This window comes from Podarcis liolepis, assembly GCF_965112155.1.
Source record: "Podarcis liolepis genome assembly, chromosome: 4".
NCBI classification, from domain to species: domain Eukaryota; kingdom Metazoa; phylum Chordata; class Lepidosauria; order Squamata; family Lacertidae; genus Podarcis; species Podarcis liolepis.
The window spans coordinates 21,032,361-21,053,742 of NC_139558.1; the positions used below are offsets into that span (position 1 = coordinate 21,032,361).

At 41.8% G+C, this 21,382-nt stretch overlaps 2 long non-coding RNA genes across 4 annotated transcripts in view; one reads left to right on the plus strand and one right to left on the minus strand.

Annotated features, from left to right (window-relative positions):
- Positions 1–1,022: 1,022 nt before the first annotated feature.
- Positions 1,023–3,467, minus strand: LOC310704848. Of its 2 annotated transcripts, none has more exons than XR_014525063.1 (2): positions 3,372–3,467; positions 1,023–1,256 (listed from the first exon to the last, which is right to left on the minus strand). It is a non-coding gene; the product is annotated as an uncharacterized lncRNA (long non-coding RNA). The 2 variants fall into 2 exon arrangements; XR_014525064.1 differs by lacking the exon at positions 3,372–3,467 and adding an exon at positions 2,316–2,376.
- Positions 3,468–3,519: 52 nt separating this feature from the next.
- The window catches only part of LOC310706079, a 41,569-nt gene continuing 23,706 nt past the window's right edge, over positions 3,520–21,382 (plus strand). For both annotated transcript variants that reach the window (XR_014525646.1, XR_014525647.1), the window contains exons 1-2: positions 3,520–3,651; positions 12,137–12,236. This is a non-coding gene — a long non-coding RNA (uncharacterized lncRNA). The remainder of the gene's footprint in view (positions 3,652–12,136; positions 12,237–21,382) is intronic.

Genomic DNA, 21,382 nt, shown 5'->3' on the forward strand with positions numbered 1-21,382 from the left:
CCAGGCAATGCGCTTGTTGGTGGGAAATAATTGTTCTCTCCTTCCCTTACATATGAAAAGAAAGGAGTCCAGGTTTCAACAAAGGTGTCTCTCTTGGTAACCCTTTTTGCTTCTCTTCTAAGTTGAACTGGTCACTCCGAGATAGCCACATTGCAATTTTATTGTTTTTCCTGGCTCATGCCTGTTTTATTTATTTTTTACAAAATCTTTATTATTCAGTTTTACTCTATACATTTAAATTCAAACATTAATCATCATCAGCAACATTCAGGATTCCTGAAACCTTGAACTTTCCTCCATCCCTCCATGATTTCCATTATCAAACTTTTTCCACTGCATCATATATTTTCTCTGCTTTCTTGAAATAATCCCTTTCCTCCTTAGTTTTTAATACATTACAAGAGTTACTCAAATTCCACCAAAGCTTTTAGTTGTTTACAGTGTTCTCTTAAGTAAATTGTAAAATTTCCCCATTCCTTATTAAAGTTTCTATCTTCTTGGTTTCTGATTTTCCCGGTCATTTTCGCCATTTTGGCATAGTCCATCATCTTCACCAGCCATTCATCTCTGGTCGGGCCTTTATCTTCTTTCCATCTCTGGGCCATTAGTATCCGTGCTGCTGTCATCGCATACATAAGCAATCATTTCTGCATCTAAAATTCCTAGTAAAAATAACTTCTGTTTTTCCCCACAAAAGTTATGTTAAACATTTTTTTATGTATATCATTTCCCAGAATGCACATTCAAAATACTTTTGAACCATATCTTGAGAGGTAGCTCATCCCGAGATTTCCAAAATCAACAGAATATTTATCGAGAAAAGTTACATGATTCGACATGACAGTGTTTACGAAGGAAGTCTAGCAGAATTTGGCAACAGTAAGGCTTCCGGTTTCAGCTGCAAACTTCCTATTTTAGAGAAACATTCTCCATTCTGTTGCTAAAACCTGATGCTGTTTAAAAGGTCTGGGGGTGGTGGTAAGAAAATAGATGTCATGATGTTTTCGTGGTTTTGTTTTCTAAAAAAAATGCAACCTCCCACGTTCCTTCACTTTGGTTTAAATCCTTCTTTTTGTGTGTCAAGCCTTTATTTAGTTTCACAGTTCTTGCCTTTCATGTTGTCGCAAACCTTTACTGAAGAAGGTGAGGCCCCTTCTTTTTCTTCCCCTCTGAACAACTCTTTCCTGCTGTTTTACATCACAGCTGCTACTTGCTGGTGGTCTCTGCTGCTCTTCCCTATATCTCTGCACCCATAGCTGCGGACAAAGTCAGAAGAAGAAGAGAGGAGAAAAATTAATGGCATTCCTTTTAGTAGCAGTTGCAACACTGCGAGAAGTTAGTTTGTAATTAGAGCGCTGGAAAGAGAGGATCGACACTGGCTGTTCAGCAATATCTGGAAGAAACACAGACAGAACACAGGAAGAATTGGGGGAAAGGGGCATTCCTGACATTTCACCTACTTCTCAAAATGGTTAGTTGTTCTGTATGGCTTCCTCATGGAAGAGAAATCACAGGAAAGCAATGGTGTGGGGGGATAGCGGTGCTGTTTGTAATATTGGGTTTATTTAGGCACCACTAATAATAAATAATAATAATATTTTTATATATATACCCCACCCATCTGGCCAGCTTGCTCCAGCCACTCTGCGTGGCTTCCAACACTCACAAAAATAACAATTAAACATCAGACATTAACAGTAACAATCAGCCCTGATTTACAAAGCTATAGGTAGGCAACAGTTCGAGGCAAAGAGTTTATTCATTCATCCATGCAGCAAAGCCCTTGCCCCACATCAGAACCCTAGTTGTACCCTGAAATATGCTTCCAGCTCCAAATCTGTCTCTGGGGAGTGAATATTCTATCACAGGCACCATCTGGGGCACCGGGGAGACCAAGGGCCCCCAAAAAAAATTCAAGCAGGGAGCCGCCCCCAAATGCAGAGGCTGTGTACGCACACTGCATGATGTATTTACCTTAATCGCACAACGCATGCAGCTTGCCTGTCTCACTCACACATGCATGTGATATGTTAGTATGTCATGTGACATGTGTGCACAGTGTCAGCACGTCATGTGATGTGTGTGCATGACATCAGTTGTGGGGACAAGGCAGCACACTTGATCCCTATCCATTCCAAAAACTACATTTGCTTTTACAGACACAGATTAACTCCCTCCTCTTACATGGGGACTGGGATGAGGATGCGTCTTCTCCCAGTAGCCTCTCCTTGCATTCCAATTATTTCCAAGTTCTTCCAGGCCTTTGACCTGAAATTTCCCTAATGAGGCATGGCTGGTACAGTCTGGCCACAGACCTTTAAAGAACATTCACCAAGCCTTCTGGTCCATTCCTTTTTTGTCCAATTCCCAAATTCAGTCATTGAATTCATTCATTGGTTTCTCTAAATCAGGGATGTCCCTGGAAAATAGGGACATTTGGAGGGTCTGTAATTCTTTGGACCTGCGTTGGTGTCCAGGTCCATTGTGAACTGGAAACTGTCATTATCTCAAAAACTACATGAACTGCAGAGTGGAACTGGCAGGTTATATCCCATCCCTATTTTCAACCAAGGCAACAAAATGCAACCCATAACATAACGAAAGAGGAACCATGATTTCTGGTCAGGCTCCCTTAGAGCTGGTTCGGATAACACAGCATTGGTTGACTTGTTGAAAAACACACGAGAGAGTTGCTTGCAAGAGTGTCAAAACATGGAAGTCGCAAACTCAAATAAGGTCATAGCTCCTCTTCTGTTAAAAGACGAGCGAAAGAAATGCTTGTTTTATTTGTTTATTTATTATAAGCCATTTTATGCAACCTTTCTCTGATATTCCCAGGGAGATTTGTTATTTGACATTGTCCCCACCAAAATAATAATAAAATAAACAAATCCTTTGAGAGGCACATTAGGTAGCTGTTTCTACGCCAGTCACTTGAGCCAGCACACATGCATGGAGATGATTCCCAGGTAGGTCTGAGTGTGGCTAACTACCACAAAGCAAGAATCAAAATCTGGTTCTCTCAGGCCCCAAGACCATTGCTATTGCCTTAAAGCAGGCATAGGCAACCTCGGCCCTCCAGATATTTTGGGACTACAACCCCCATGATCCCTAGCTAACAGGGCCAGTGGTCAGGGATGATGGGAATTGTAGTCCCAAAACATCTGGAGGGCCGAGTCTGCCTGTGCCTGTCCTAAACCAAGCTGGCTTTCTGTCCTTCCAAATGTGTCCTTTAAATCAGCTCTAGTTTGCATCATCTGCAGTCAATCATCCGGCATGTAATTCATCCCTTTGGTATTCTAAAAGGTCTACTTTTAGAAAGGATGGTTTCGATCCAAAACTCTTACAATCAGTCATTTCTTATAACGTACCTGGTTTTAAACTGGTGTGTGCATAGGGATTGGGGAGTGGTCTGTTAATCTTGGGTGGTCTCTCTCTCTCTCTCTCTCTCTCTCTCTCTCTCTCTCTCTCTCTCTTTAAAGCCAAGGTTTGATTAAGTGTCTTTTCTCAACAGGTGACTCTTTTTAAATTGTTTTCTTACGGCAACCCATTTATTCCATGGCCTTTGTTCAGCAAGACTTGCTTTTCAGAGTTAATGATCATGTGTGACAACATGCTGAGTACAGATGGCAAACAACAAGTTTTAAGAATGTGGGTATTATGTAACCTGTGCGGGAAGGTATATGTTTAATTTTCTTAATTAATGCACACGGAATGTATCTGCCCTGCTTTATTTACTTGAATATTCCCACTGAGGATATGATTCCTGACTACTTCAGTGTTTGTTACCTTGTATTAAAGGGTAACATGACAGAGAAAATTGATAATAAATGGCACATTGGATACAGGGTATCTATTAAAACTCAATTATCTTTAAGTTCCTGGGGCTGATTCAATTATTATAAGTGCTGCACTGACACTATCAGAAATCCTAATATAACCAGGCATTATTGGATCAGAAGTGAATTCTTGTTTACCTCAGTATTCGTACTCCCAGGGATCATTTATTTATTAACAAAATGTATATCCCACTTGCTCAACAGAAGGTAAGTTTATAAAGAAGACTCTAAAATATTATTTTTTTAAAAAACACACAACACCCTTCTTCCAATACTTTTCAGATTATGTAGAAGAGCAATATTTTCTTAGCATAGAAAATATGAAACTGTAAGAAAGGGGAAAAATTATTGATTAATTAGTTCCATTTATGGATTGCTTCTCTTGCAATATCTCAAAGCGATTCACAACGAAAACAATAAAATGATTAAATCAATTCTATATGTAAAAAGAATTGAAACCAATTGCATATATAAAAGCAGTTCCATATATGGGGGGGGGGTCTGAAATCCAATACAACTATAGACTATTAAAAAAAAAAAAACCTAAAAGGCTTGTTCAAAAATGAAGGTCTTCAACAGGAAGCTGAAAGTGTAGGGTTGACAGCCCCTAGTTTGCACAGAACGTTAAAAAATTCAGGTGTTTTGGGATTTAATCAGCAATACAATGAATTAAATGAGAGGTGGCTCCTCATTTCTGGAACCAAAAACTTTGCTAGAAATAGACCTGAACGTAATAGTTGACCTGTTAACAGCTGCAAAAATCTGCAGAGCTAAAAACTGGAAGAAAAGCAACCCCCAAACAACAGCAGACTGGTTTGATAAAAATTTGATCAATTATAATAATGTTTAAAATACATACTTCAGAAAGGCTTCAGCTGAAGCTGGTTCCCTCTTGGAAACACACAGAGCATAAAAATGATAGTCGTGCTCCTTTTGCTCATAATCACCATCAAGTACCGTATTTTTCGCTCTACAAGATGCACCAGACCACAAGACGCACCTAGTTTTTGGAGGAGGAAAACAAGAAAAAAAATATTCTGAATCTCAGAAGCCAGAACAGCAAGAGAGATCGCTGCACATTCAAAAAACTTCCTCATATAGGGCTGCCTTCAGGTGTCTTCTGAGGGTTGTATAGTTACTCATCTCTTTGGCTAGGGGTCGCATAACTCCAGACCCTTCAACAGTTCTCTAATGAAAATACAGACGTCCTAAGGAAAAGTGGGACATTCCAGGATCAATTCAGAAACCGTGACGGCTTCTGCAAATCAGGGACTGTCCCTGGAAAATAGGGATACTTGGAAGTTCTGATATGGTGGGGGTTTTTCAGATTCCCTTCCAGGCAACCCTGCGGGAGCCATTTGGTGGGCAGGGCAGAGGCAAAAGTGGGCGGATCAATAAATCTGAAAGTTACCTTTATACAGTAGGCTAGTGTCTACAAACGCTCCTCTCTATCTTCCAAGGATCATTATCAGAGTTTGAGGGCAAATTCCGGCCAAGCAAAAATGCAAGGAAGGTGTGAAGCCACCCCAGTGAGAGGTGTGGCCTGGGGACAATCTCAAGGACCAGATAAAGGAGCTTGGGTGGATGTATTTTGCCCTCAGGACAGAGGTTCCCCTCCCCTGATATAGATGTACAGTGGTACCTCGGGTTACAGACGCTTCAGGTTACAGACTCTTCTAACCCAGAAATAGTACCTCGGGTTAAGAACTTTGCTTCAGGGTGAGAACAGAAATTGCACGGCGGCAGTGGGAGGCCCCATTAGCTAAAGTGGTACCTCAAATTAAGAACAGTTTCAGGTTAAGAACGGATCTCCAGAATGAAGTTATTAACCCAAGCTACCACTGTATATTGCCTCCAAACATTGCTCTGAATTGTGTTCTTACTGATTTGCCGCTTTGGAAACTGACAACCAACCTTTGGCAGGCTGAATGTGGACGTAGTTATTTAAAAAAAATTTAATATTGTTCACATTTTCTGGACCATGTGAGATATTTTTTCAGCAGAAAGGTCTATTCCTTTGGGAGGGAGCTCCTTGTTTTGCTAATGTTTACAGAAGAAACAATATTAATTTATAGATCAGACCTAGTATTTCTGAGCTCCTGAGTTCCTATAACTTTATAAACGATCCCCCTGGCATGGCAAGTTTCACATGAGAAATCAACTCCCATGAGCCCCTTCTTGAGGTTATTCACAAACAACTCCATGCTCTTAGTAGTCAGCCAAATAAGCATGAGAAAATAATAAATATGGAAATAAATTTAATCTCTCTCTCTATATATGTGTGTGTGTGTATATATAGATACCTTATGGAGCAGGGAGCAACTATCCATTAAGGAGTGCTAGATACCATACATTAATAGCAATCAGACCTTCAACTACTTGTTTTATATTTCTGCAGCTGTATGTCTTTTGAGTATAATTTGAACTTCCTGAGATGGTAGGACTTCCTTTTTCTGCTGATGGGGCAAATCAAATGCAAAGGATTTGTGTTCTTGTGTGTTTTGTTTGATTCTTTAAGTCCCTGAAATGTCAACACCACTTAGGACAAATGTCAAGCATTCAGAATTCATGTAGTCCTACAGCTGCATAAAACTATGAGCTGTTGAAGGACCGTAAAATGTGTCACTGGGTGTTGGCTAACAATTTGCAGGTGCATATCGTCCCAGGAAACCTTTCCAGTCATGTGAAATTTATAGGCTATGTCTGAAGCCCACAGTGGATTCATCCAAGCAATTAGTGTTCTATGTTTTTATGGGTCTTGTTAAAATTGAGTAGAAAGAAGAAATGGCAATCTACTATATATTTTGGAAAGTGATTTGTCTGTCTGATCTCTATGGGTTCGGACGCCATTCAGCATATCATCACCCAGTTGGCATCAGGGTTCCTGCAGTAGAGGAGGTCTTTGTCTGCATTTGAATGTTGGACACCATTTTGAATCAAAACGACAGACCAAAACATGACTTCACCCAATTTGGTGTGATGGTTCAAAACTGGACTGATTTGGATGCCTCTAAAGCTATTGTCACCCAATCTGCTATTACATCACCCAAACCATAATAAAAGAATGTAAATATCAATGATGATGAGGATGATGAGGATGAATTTACACCCTGCCTATCTGCCTAGGTTGTCCCAGCCACTCTGAGCAGCTTCCAACATATATAAAAACATAAGGTAATGGAAAAGGACCCCTGGACGGTTAAGTCAAAGGCGACAATGGGATTGTAGCACTCATCTCGCTTTCAGGCCGAGGGCGTCAGTGGTTTAGACCACAACACCACCCGCTCCCTATAAAAAACGTATGTATAATAAAGGTATATAAAAACATAGTAAAAGGTTAAATCTTAAAAAGCTTCCCTATACAGGGCTACCTTCAGATGTTTCCTAAATGTTATATAATTCTATATAATCTCCTTAACAACTGATAGGAGGGCATTCCACAGGGTGGGCACTACTGTTGAGAAGGCCCTCTGCCTGGTTTCCTGTAGCTTCACTTCTCAGTGAGGGAACCACCAGAAGGCCCTTGGTGCTGGATCTCAATGTCAGGGCTGAGTGATGGGGTGAAGACACTCCTTCTTGTTTACAGGATCAGTGAATAATAATAATAATAATAATAATAATAATAATAATAATAATAACCTTTAGCAAAGCTCACCATATAAAACCTCATCTGCCCAGCAGGAAAGTGGACAAACCTTGCGGACTAAGGAATTCCATGAGTGTAGCCATAGATAAAGATGTGTCTCTCATCCCAACTAATTGTGTCTCCATTGCAAGCAAAATACAGCAAATTGCATTCTCTCTATGTATATCACCTGTATGAAGCCTCTATGTTTTCCTCTCCAAGGTTAACCCCAGCCCCATGGCTGTTTAGGACCATGACTCACACTCCACCTATGTTGCAGCCCCAAACCAAACTGAGGAAACACTGTTAGTTGCTCCTTGTGCGTCAGAAGCATACCAGCTCCCATGCTGTGGAATACGCTTCAGGCAGAGTTTCAGCAGACATTCTCATTTATGATTTTCAGGATTCGCTTGAAGACCTTTTTCTGTTGACAGGCTGATACAGCTGTTTAAACTTCCTTGATTAGCCAATCATTTTAATGATTATTTTGTCTTGTTTCTATGATGTTTTAGGTTTTATTGTACATGTATTTAGACCCGTTCCCATCTGCTTATCTTTCTTCTTTCTTTGGTCTTCTCCTTTGCTTTTCGGCTAGCCGTGCTGTGGAAGGCATGCATGGTCAACTTTTTTGTGTTGCCGGCTGAACGGACATGGCCTGTAGTCAATGTCCGGCCAGCCGGCAAGGCACTGCCCATCTGGCAGGGCCACTGATTGGCCCATTTAACGCTAGCATTTTTGCAAGGGATCCCCGCCCCTTGATTCTGCCGGCCGGGGAATTCCCCTAAAAACTCTACGTGGGCCATAGTGGTTGAGGGTGGTGGACGGAGGCAACTTCCACAATCAGCACCCACCTGAAAAGGGGTGAGAGGCCATTGCTGTACACAATCATGATATTTTATATCAGTCGGCAGTATATTAATATTTTGCTTAATAAAGCATGTGGTTTTGTTCTAAACTGAGAGCCAGTGTGGTGTAGTGGTTAAGAGCGGTGGACTCGTAATCTGGTGAACCGGGTTCACTTCCCCGCTCCTCCACATGCAACTGCTGGGTGACCTTGGGCTAGTCACAGCTCTCTAAAGTCTGTCAGCCTCACTCACCTCACAGAGTGTTTGTTGTGGGGGAGGAAGGGAAAGGAGAATGTTAGCTGCTTGGAGACTCCTTTGGGTAATGATAAAGCAGGATATCAAATCCAAACTCTTCTTCTTCTTATTCAGCAACAAAGACAGAAACCCTTATTGCTATGATAGCATCAACTAGCCTAGAAGGAAGGCTAACTGTGTACGTGTGTACGTCTGTGCTGTAAAATTAGTTTGCAAGAAAGAATTCCTCTCCAGCTCCTGGATCACGAATAAGATTGCCAACTTGCAAAACTGATCCCATATCTCTCTTTGGAGCAGAGCAAATCTAGCATGTGTCAGTGGTAAAGCTAGGGAGCTAAGTCCAAGAATTGGACAGATCTGGGGCAGACCCTAGCAGCAGATTTTGGTGATCCAAGGGGCAAAACCAGAGTCTTTTATTCTGCTTGGTTGGCAAGGCATAGTTTGAGAACAGACAGAAGTTTGATATCTCTATTTTAGACAGTACTTTTGTGGTCACAAGACAAAGTAAAGGCCTACTTTACTTCCAATAGACACAGCTTTACTTCCAGTAACACATAATGCCATGATTTCAGCAGCCATGTGGACATTTTGGTTGCCCAATTCAAGTGCATGTTGTGATGAATCTGGGATTTATCCCTGTTTGACAGTCATTCTGTTTAATTCATTTGGACCATCTTTCAATTGCAGCCACTTTAAATCAGCAATCTACCCTCAAATATATCTGTTTGTTGGAGTGTACATTAAGGTTACCAGATTTTTTTCAATGAATCCGGGGACACTTTTCATCTTCAATGGATTTTGTATGGGGACTGATTCGTAAATCCGGGGACTGTCTCCAGGAAACGGGGACGTCTGGTAACCTTAGTTTACATGCACATTTGTGCTCTCAAACACCAGAAAATGGTATTTGGTGCTTAGTTTGCAACAGCTAGGCAAGCCATAATGAACTTTAGGATGAAATGTATTTCATGTTTTGTTTAACTAATATACTGAGTCTGCTCCCATTTGTTTTATGTTATGTATTAATTGTGTCCCACCCCAGCTAAATCCTTTTTTAAGAAAAGAAAAATCCCTCTTTACTAAGGTTGTCCTGGGACATGAAGAACAGCAGTAAGCAATCAGCCCCATAGTCACACAACAGATTGGGTATGTGGGGCATATGGTGAACACTTGTGTACAGCTTTTAAAAGCTCATTCCACAGGAAGTATTAAAAGTCAGCATTGTTAGCCTGGCCACACTTCTAGACAAGTGAAACTACTTGGCTATCCACATTTGTGACACAATGCAAGGATTAAATATGTGGCTATCAAAAAAACCCCCCAAAAACACCCCAAAATGCATTCTATCTTCCTATATGAAATTAAGCACTATACTCTAATTCAATGGGCTGGCTCTGGAATTCACATAATAATTCTTCCCCTCCATGTATTTCTTCCTTAGATATGGGATCATATAGATCATGGTGGGGGGGGGGTGAATGCATGAATTGGTGCACATACGTCAATCATGGATAATTCAGGGGGCCCTGTGTGAGCTGTTCATCCTATTCATGCCTACTCACATTTCACTACACCATAGTACTTTGCCTAGCCATGTACCTTAGAGCTCTGCTTCAGGTTCTGGACATGTGTGTATGTAATTTATCTACATTTAGAAGGATTTGGGAATAAAGCCTGGGGTAAGGTAAAGGTAAAGGGACCCCTGACCATTAGGTTCACTCGTGGCTGACTCTGGAGTTGTGATGCTCATCTCGTGGCATACAGCTTCCGGGTCATGTGGCCAGCATGTCTAAGTCGCTTCTGGCGAACCAGAGCAGCGCACGGAAATGCCGTATACCTTCCCGCCAGAGCAGTACCTATTTATCTACTTGCACTTTGACGTGCTTTCAAACTGCTAGGTTGGCAGGAGCAGGGACCGAGCAATGGGCGCTCACCCCATCGCAGGGATTCGAACCATGACCTTCTGATCAGCAAGTCCTAGGCTGTGTGGTTTAACCCACAGCGCCACCCGCATCCCTAAGCCTGGGGTAGCCAAGACAAAATTGGGTGGCACGCACACACATCAAGTGAGAGGCATTATTACAGTTCAAGGAGACCTAATAGCCAGGCAAAAGCACCCCAAGGGTGTATCGATGTGTGACTGTTTAGGGGGAAATCTAGCTAGGAGAAGCCCAGAGAAGCATTCAGCCCAGACACTGAGGTCCAGCTCCAATGACCTTCTGGTGGTTCATTCACTGCGAGAAGTAAGCTTACAGGGTTGCATCTGCCCTGTGGAATACCCTCCCATTAGATGTCAAGGAGATAAGTAACTATACTACCTTTAGAAGACATCTGAAGGCAGCCCTGTACAGGGAAGTTTTTAATGTTTGATAATGTTTCTGTATATGCTGGAAGCCACCCAAATTGGCTGGGGCAACCCAGTCAGATGGGGGGGGGTATTACAAATATTATTATTATTATTATTATTATTATTATTATTATTATTATCATCATCATCATCATCATCATCATCATCATCATCATCATTATCATTATTATTGCCTTTTAGGCCTTGTTTGCCTTGTTGAGAGGTGCAGACTTGCCTATTATAGTTGAGATGAAATTTGAAACAGAACTTCCTTCCATCCTGGCTCACTTCATACTCTTAGCCTCTATGCTCTAAAAAAAAAAAAGCTATATCCCATTATCTAAACCATATGTTCTGCAGCAACGCTTAAATTTCTAAAATAAGTATTTCTGACCAAGTAGAAATGCCAAAAAAAGAGAGATTCTGTTCTGATCATTACTGCATATTTGCGACAGTGTGGCAGATGTGCAATCCATACATATAAATGCGATGCCAGGAGCTCAGTCTTTGCCAGGGCCACAGTTGAATTATATTTTGATCCAAGCTGGAGCACACATGTTTAATTTTCCTCCATATTGCTGTCATTTGCATGGGAACAGAGGATGGCCAAGTCATGCAAAATTTATTAAAGAGTAAAAAAAACAAAAACAACCCAAAACCTAAAGATGGACTCTTTCAATTTATCTGACTTGTTTTAATTACTCAAAGGTCCATGATGGATTATCGCTCTAGCCTGGGGTACAAAGAGCATCGCAAAAAGTAAGCTGCGTTATGAGTGATCACAACATGGCTTATTCTTGATGTCCTCTATAAATCATACATCATTATCGTCAAAAGAACATGCCTTCAGACTGTTCTCCTCTCTGCATGTACTCTTCTTTATGAACTGCTCTTTTGGAATTTGTTAACAATAGAGGGGGGACAAATCTCCCAAGGTTGGGCATATGGATGTGATCAATATTTGGTACTGTTGGCTCTTTTAAAAACTACTGGAATAGCTGCCCATTTCAATGTATTAAAATGAGTTGCATGGAAGGTACCTGCCGCAAACGGACTCGTGCTTCTGTGCTATCTCATTGGGATAGCAAAGGTCTATTATTTCCTACAAAAGACAGTGAAAGAATGAGGTGATGCAATTTTAAAAACAGTGCTGGAAATAAAGGGGGAAACATCTTGTACATCGAGAAAGACTGGACCTATTTTGACCTCTAAATCTGATTTTCAGCTGCTGATGTCTATCTGTGCTTGATGAACCCACTCCAGCGGGAGGTCAAGGGAAGGATGGAATGAACAACAGATAAGAGACAGCAAGGAAAAGAATATTGGTGAGTTTGTCTAACAAAGTTATCGACCTTTTCCTGCTTTGCCATCTGTCTGGGAGGAAAAAACAGGAGAAACCACCATTGCATCTTCACCTTCACCCTTTCTGCCAATGAGTAAACACATGACCCATTACAATTCATACCTGAGTCACTCGTCTCTTACTTCCCCCTGCTAGGTGCTCTTGGAGGAAACTGATTTTCTAGATCTATTTCAATTTCCTTGCCCTATATGGTGACCTGTGTTGAGAGAGACAGGGGAAATGTGCCCCTGCTAATTCTCCTTGACCAAACTAAGCTCCCAAGGATGATTTTGCTCTAGGAGGCTTACTTTGGTCAGAATTGAGTATACACTTCCAGAGTTAATACTAAATACATTACTTTCGGTAAATGAACCAACATAGCTGCTAGAGGGCCATGAAAATTTGTGTGCTAGGTATTTTAGACTCATCTACCCATGTACTATCTGAAACCAAAGGGGCACAGTGGTTAAAGGTAGAAGGTAAAGGAACCCCTGACCGTTAGGTTCAGTCGTGGCCGACTCTGGGGTTGCGGCGCTCATCTCGCTTTATTGGCCAAGGGAGCCGGCGTACAGCTTCCGGTTCATGTGGCCAGCATGACTAAGCTGCTTCTGGTGAACCAGAGCAGTGCACGGAAACGCCGTTTACCTTCCCACCAGAGTGGTACCTATTTATCTACTTGCACTTAGACGTGCTTTCGAACTGCTAGGTTGGCAGGAGCAGGGACCAAGCAATGGGAGCTCACCCTGTCTCGGGGATTCGAACTGCTGACCTTCTGATCGGCAAGTCCTAGGCTCTGTGGTTTAACCCACAGTGCCACCCGCGTCCGGGCACATTGGTAACCAGATATAAATTCCATCCCCCAGCTCTCCTACCCCACTAATGGGAGTTTGAGTTCAACAATAAGTGTCAAGCCACAGACTTCCAATCCCAGCATTAGTGTTCATTACAGTGTGGTCTTCTTATTCTGAGTGGGAACACTCCTTCATTATTTTTGTTTTTCACAAGCTGTATGCAGGATGCTGGTTTTTGTATTTTGATTAAAAAAGAAAATACAGTAGGTAAAATATAAAATTATAATTCCCTGGATTAAAAATATAATTCCCTGTGAGCCCCAGCAGAGATTTAAAATTACAAAACATGCAGCAAAGTAGAGCATGGAAATATAGCCTGTTAGACCGTTGTAATATCCCTAAGTTCCTTCAAAAGTTCCCCACTTCCCTTAGCATAGAAAGAGACCACATGTTTGGTAAATTAAAAATGGTTGATTTACAAACTCTTCAAAGGTCAGATTCATGTGCCGTTCCATACAGCAGTAAGAAAAGACAGACAGTTTAACTTAGATTCCAAAAATTGTAAGAGTTTCTAAATTATTTTAATAGAAAGGCAAAAATGGCATGCTTAAGCCATGTGGTCTAAATTTGGAGCATCCAGCTTAGACTTCCTTACTGCTAGGGTTCATATGGTGGAAGTGAGAGAACAAAGAGTTTGGTAAGCCTTCTTCCCAAAGTGAGAGGGTGTGACCTAGCTAAACCTGGCAAGACTCTGTGGACTTAACCCCTTCATGCATTAAAGTTAAGTATGTTGTTTATATGAGGCTGACTTATCCCACAGGGGACACTGGCATATTAGGACTACTATGGAATTATATGGAACCACAAAGAGTGTTAGAACTATGTTCCTTTGATGACCAGCAACAGTGCTTAGTTACCCTGCACCTTCTGTAACATGAGAGGTTCCTCAGCTCAGATAAATAGTCGCACAACCTGACATTATTTTCATGCAACTCTACTATTAATACTATTTGTGTGGTAAACAGAAACAAGAGCTGTCAACCTTCTCAAGTTAATTTACTTACTATACTGGAGAAAATACATAGACCATGTGTGAATAATATTCCACCAGCAGTTATGGATTAAAAGAGGGTGGGGGAGATGGAAAATTAGAGAACATCATCTCATGTAGAATAAGGTCCCTTGTTGTTGCTAATAAAATAGTTCACTTCTGGGGTGTTTAAATTCATGTTTTTAATAGTATTTCTCAAAGTGTTCAAGGTACAAACTCCCATACACATGCGGGCACACACACGCCCGCAAACATGTCTTCAATTTTAGGCATTCAGTGGTACCAATATGGAGAAAAGCTTCCTTCCATCTGCTTCCTCGGCGGTTACTTATTCATTCAGAGTAAATGGAACAGCTCTGGCAGCAGATTTACAAACAATAGAACACTATTGCATAATCTGGCAATCACTGCACTGCACTCAACATTTCCCCTATATCTGCTTCTCATATCGAGTGCAACTTATGCATTCTGGGGATAGTGCCTAAAGTCAAAATCACATATAGTCAAAACCAGTGCTTTTTTCTGGGGAGAGACAGGCGTGGCCATACCCCTAAACATTTTGTAAATCTAAGGGGAGAAGAAACTAATTTTTTAAAAATAGTTTCTTCTCTAGCATGGTGAAATCGGCCTCATTTCCTGTCATGGTGTTTCCTGAGTCTCAGATGGAAGCGGGCGTTTAATGTGTGAAGTAGGAGTTAGAATCTAACACTGTGATTGGTCAGTTTTGTTGTTACCACCTCCAATGGTGGCTTCATTTCCTTTCCCAGTGTTTCCTGAGTCTCAGACGGAAGCGAGCGTTTAATGTGTGAAGCAGTATGGAATGTGGATGCAGGGTGTTTTACTGATGAAAGTTTGGCCTCAATATGAGTAATGCATGTTCTTTGTACTTTTGGCCACTTACTGCATTTATATTCCCCGATTTGAACTATAAAATGGTGATTTTCTTGAGTCAAAATGAGAGTACCCCTAAACATTTTTTAAGGGGGGGGGAAGCGCTGGTCAAATCACATTGGGTGCAATGGTGGTTGCTACAGCCTCTCCCCCCCCACACACCTTCCCCCTTTCTTTTTCTTTTTAACTTTGTCAAGCGTATAAAACTAAATGCACACAAGTTTAATGTGTGTAAGTTGTGAATGTACTGTATACAAACGCTTAACTGCTTGCTTCTTAATACTAATAGCTAGAAATTGGAAATAATCCAAATGTACATCAATGGCATAATCTGGGCATAACACTTTCTGCAAAGCACACACACACACACACATACACACAAAAAACCTGTGTGGCAAAAGAAAGGAGAGGCATTTGTGGCAGTCTGGTTGCTATTCATCCAGCAAATGAACAATGACTCTAGGACAAACTGTATCTGACGCATTCTGTAATATATGGTTGTTAATATTTTCCTTCATATTGATATTATTGTTTACATCTGAGCTATGCCTTTGGGTTTGGGGAAGAGGAGAGGGAGGATGTTCCAGTTGTTTTTTTTAGAAGTCAATAAAAATTAAGGGGAAAAGGTTTATGTTTGGGTGACATGCATATTCTTTAAATAAAGTACCGTATTTTTTGCTCTATAAGACTTACTTTTTCCCTCCTAAAAAGTAAGGGGAAATGTGTGTGCATCTTATGGAGCGAATGCAGCCTGCGCAGCTATCCCAGAAGCCAGAACAGCAAGAGTGATTGCTGCTTTCACTGTGTAGCGATCCCTTTTGCTGTTTTGGCTTCTGAGATTCAGAATATATATTTTTTTCTTGTTTTCCTCCTCCAAAAACTTGTGGTCTTGTGGTCTGGTGCGTCTTATACAGCGAAAAATACGGTAGACCTCTTTTTTAAATAATAATAAAAAACTGAAACAAAAAAAACCAACCAGTGGGTGGTGAACAGTGGTTACTGTATAACTGTTGACACTGAAAGAGCGGCCAAAGTAGGAATTATCAAATCTGGTGGCTATCATTGTTCAATACGTTTAGTGCTACAAGCACCTGGTTCTTCCTTCATTATACAACTTACAGAAGACCAAAGAGTATGCCAGTCTATAACATCAAAATAATTATTTCATGTAGCAAAAATCTGATCCAGTGAAGAAAAAAGTGACATTTAGTGACTTGACATTAGGTAATGGAAAGAAAAGCTGAAAACTGCCTTTCAGTTTGCATGCACAACCCAAAATTTCTATGTTAATTACACAACAAACCTGGGGCTTGTGAAATAAAGAACACAGGGTTTATATGTTTTTTAGCAGTACCCTCCATGGAAAAATCCCTCTTCGTTCTCCACTGTAAGAAGAAAAAACAGTATTTTCAATAAATGTCAGTTTTTATATAGTATACAGGCTTTTATAGTATACAAGCTTTACAAGAAAAATCTAATTTGCAAAGATAAACCACCATACATATTTATACATTTATTTGTACTTTATTACTGTTTGGAAACATTAGTATAATACATTGGTACCTCGGGTTACAGACGCTTCAGGTTACATACGCTTCAGGTTACAGATTCCGCTAACCCAGAAATAGTAGCTCGGGTTAAGAACTTTGCTTCAGGATGAGAACAGAAATCGTGCTGCGGTGGCAGCGGGAGACCCCATTACCTAAAGTGGAATCTCAGGTTAAGAACAGTTTCAGGTTAAGAACAGACCCCCAGAACGAATTAAGTTATTAACCCAAGGTACCACTGTACAGGGAGATATGAAATCAAGCCAAGTAAGATTGTTTTCTATGAGCACGGTCTTCACAGTGAGTCCGTAAGTGACTGTGGAGGTCAATTCTGGATCCACACATCTTTCCACAGTAGGGACAGAGGTTTCTGGTTGGGAGTTGATCACAGTGAGGGTTTGCCAAACATGCCTTCCTCTTAGCACATTTCTCCCTTTTGTCCTGAGTTTGAGCGTCTTCAAAGTCCACAGCACCTTTGGTAAAGGCTGTTCTCCTACTGGAGTGCTCGCAAGCCAGTGTTTCCCAGTTGTCAGTGTTTAGACTACAGTGCTGCCTCGTAAGACGAAAATAATTCGTTCCGCGAGTCTTTTCGTCTTGCGATGTTTTTCGTCTTGCTAAGCACGGTCCGTCGCAACTGCGCCTCTTCAAGCGGCTTTAAGAAAAAAGCGCAAGACGTTTTCGTCTTGCGAAGCAAGCCCATAGGGAAATTCGTCTAGCGAAGCAATGCAAAACTGAAAAACCCTTTCGTCTAGCGAGTTTTTCGTCTTGTGAGGCATTCGTCTTGCGGGGCACCACTGTACATTTTTTGAGATATGCCTTGAGAGAGTTTTTAAACCTTTTTTGTTGACCACCAGCATTCCACTTTCCATTTAAAAGTTTGTAATAGAGTAGTTGCTTTGGAAGACATTAATCAGGCATCTGAACAACATGACCAGTCCAACGAAGCTGATGTTGAAGAATCATTGCTTTGACACTCGTGATCTTTGCTTCTTCCAGGACACTGGCATTGGTTTGCCCAAAGCTTGTCCAATACCAATGCTACTAGGTGGTGGTCAAAAAGCATAGAATCATAGAGTTGTAGAGTTGTGGCACACACTGAATGACTAACTAAAAAAATCATAGTAACGTTTCTGAATATAACAATTTTTTAGCAAGTGTCCCGGAAGCCAATTCATGCAGCTCTGTGAACTTGCGTTGAACTACTGTCTCTCCCCTTCGAAGAGAAGCAACTTCAGCGCTAGTCAAAACTTCCCTGCCATCGAATAATGAATGCAAGCTGTTCCTTGCTCTGGTAAACAGGACATTTTTGGTAAAGAAAACAGCTGGGGCATGAAAACAAAGTGTTTGCATTTCAATATACTGTATTTTTTGCTCTATAAGACTCACTTTTCCCCTCCTAAAAAGTAAGGGGAAATGTGTGTGCGTCTTATGGAGCGAATGCAGGCTGCGCAGCTATCCCAGAAGCCAGAACAGCAAGAGGGATTGCTGCTTTCACTGCGCAGATATCCCTCTTGCTGCACAGCTATCCCAGAAGCCAGAACAGCAAGAGAGATCGCTGCTTTCACTGCGCAGATATCCCTCTTGCTGTTCTGGCTTCTGAGATTCAGAATATTTTTTTTCTTGTTTTCCTCCTCCAAAAACTACGTGTGTCTTGTAGTCTGGTGTGTCTTATAGAGCGAAAAATACAGTTTCTCTCTCAAAAAGGGATTTTTTAATTTAAAAAATATATACTCTTCCCTCCCCAGCAGTGGAGGTTGGTGCATGATAGCAAATGAGGCATTGCCCCCACCAAACTCAGCTACCACTCACCTTCTTAGTTAAAGGCATTCCACAGAGAAGCATCCCTTGTCAACTTCCTCATCCTAAGCCTCAGTGTTGTTCTAGCACAGGGGTAGACAACCTAAGGCCCATGGTCCAGATGCGGCCCAATTGCCTTCTCGATCTGGCCCATGGATGGTCCAGGAATCAGTGTGATTTTACATGAGTAGAATGTGTGGGTTATTTGTGGAGCATAGGAATTTGTTCATTCCCCTCCCCCCCCAAAAAAAATATAGTCTGGCCCACCACATGGTCTGAGGGACGGTGGACCGGCCCTTGGCTGAAAAAGGTTGCTGACCCCTGCTCTAGCAGAACTCAGCAGGAAGAAGGATGAGGACAAAGAATTAGTGGGCTTTGCCTGCCGTTGGTTCCGGCGCCACCTGCTGTTTGTCTCCCTGCCTTCAGCCCTACCAATTTCAATGGGCACCAGCCACCACTGTTCCCCAGCTGTAATCTCTCTGAATCACTAGCACCCTGCACTGCGCTACGCTTAACAAAAGGAAAAAAGAACACTCATTATTAACACTTGATTCTGAGAATCTGGTCCTTAATTGAATTGATCCAGAGTGATTGTTTGGTCTCTTGTTTTAAATAACATTCAGATGCACAGGCATTCTTTCCACATGCCACGGGATATTTTGTTAACCGCAGAAGGCGGGGATTTAATCTGGTAAAGCACCAAAAGCAACACGACCTGTGACCTGGGCGGGGTCACCGATATGGCACTCACATTGAATGACTTTTGCCAAGTCCCCCCGGCCTGTTTTACACATTTGTCTGCATCCTTATGGAGCGTACAAGCAGGGAATGATCTTTGACACCCAGACACCTGTGTCCGATACTTTTATGTGCAGTCATTTCTGCCTGTGGAACATATGTTGCAGTTATGAGTGACAGCTGCTACCTGAACAGAGCGTGTTTGTTTACTGGAAGTGGCAGGAGGTAAATCAAGGGTGAGGAACATGTTGATGTGGACTCCAACTCCTATCAGACCCAATCAGAGCATGGGCACCAGTCAGGAATGATGGGAGTTGCCATCTAGCAACATGTTTCAGAAACTCTGGTTCATTGGATTCCATGGTTTTACTCTGAAATATCCCAACTAAGTGTACATTAAAGGTTTTTGCCCATTTTGGCCGCACCCTGGTGCATGGTCTTCAGGCAAATGAGACCATCACTTGTATACCACTTTGGGTTCCAAGATGGACGAAAGAGAGGATGTAAACGTAAGGAAAATTAAATAAATAAATCACATTCTATACTCAGTGAGGGCTTACTTCTGAATAAATATGTGGAGTGATTTCACTGCATGGCTAATGGAATTCTTGACCGCAGGTGTTAATTCTGAAGCCTTCTAAAATACTTCACCAGCCAGATAAATGTAACCTTTTTTTTTTTCTTTTGGAGAAGTTTTGTAAATACAGTACTACCTCCGGTTACGTAACCCTCTGGTTGCGTAAACTTCAGGACGCGAAAGCGGAAAACCCGGAATTATTTGACTGGGTTTCGCCACACACACATGCGCAGAAGTGGTCCTCAGGTTGTGGAAACCTCAGGATCCAACTGGACTTCCGGAACGGATCCCATCTGCAACCGGAAGTACCACTGTACATCCTGGTTTGGGAGGAAGTACATCAGTGTTTTCCAAACTTGGGTCTCTAGCTGTTTTCGGACTACAATTCCCATTATCCCTGACCACTTGCTAGCTAGGGATGGTGAGAATCGTAGTCCAAAAACAGCTGGAGATGCAAGTTTGGGAAACACTGAATTATACCATCACACCATTTTGTGACATGCATTTTGGAATTATCTGATTGCTGTGGGGTTTTTAAGAAACAATCCAGTTTAAATAGATAGATAATTAAGATGCTAAAGGACGCGGGTGGCGCTGTGGGTTAAACCACAGTGCCTAGGGCTTGCTGATCAGAAGGTCAGCGGTTCGAATCCCTGCGACGGGGTGAGCTCCCGTTGCTCGGTCCCAGCTCCTGCCAACCTAGCAGTTTGAAAGCACGTCAAAAGTGCAAGTAGATAAATAGGTACCACTCCTATTTAAACAGCGTTTCCATGCACTGCTCTGGTTCGCCAGAAACAGCTTAGTCATGCTGGCCACATGACCGGGAAGCTGTACGCCATCTCCCTCAGCCAATAAAGCGAGATGAGCGCCGCAACCCCAGTCGGTCACGATTGGACCTAATGGTCAGGGGTCCCTTTACCTTTACCTTTTAAGATGCTAAAAGGTGACTTTGGGGAAGTGCTTCTATCTCTTCAGAGACAAATAACATGAGACCTTAGTCACCATGTTCCTGATAAGCCACTTTACCATTTTCATGAGTTACATAGACATGAGAGTTATCAGAAGAACCATATGAGAGATCCAGAACCAACCTTCTTCCAACCTGTCCTGCCACCAACACTTAGTAGACTCTTCCTTGGACCTCTCTGGTACTCCTATGTCCATTCATATTTCCTTAACAGGATGTTGCCTGTCCAGGGAACCTTCCCTAGAAACTCCTATTGTTCAAGAACCATTCTGTTAACACCAAGTTGCCTGCTCAACTCCCATAAAATAGAGGCAAGCCAAATGACTTCCAGGGCTGCTGGGCTGCAATAAAACACCATATCATGCACAGCCCTGCCTCATCAAAGGCTACACTGTTTTTAACATCCCATTACTTTATTGTACTAAATAGGGAAGAGTTGACAATTCCTAGTCCGTTCATAAATATATCTATCGAGACTAGTCTGTTTCATCTGTTTCTTTCCTCTTTCGCTTTTGAGGACCCGTTTCACTTATAAAAACACCTGACTGCTCTTACAGTTATGCTCTCTGTACCATTAATTTCAGCTGTTCTTTGATCCGAATTGCAGCTGGAGCTTAGCATGCCAAGACTGTAACATCTTGCAGCTTGCATTGAAATGGAGATTAGACCACAACCCAATAGTTCTGGGTGGTTTCACGTGATGGGGGAGGGAGGGAGGGTGGGTTGGCAACGTTGCAAAAGGCAACACTTCATTTGGCAAAAGCCAACAA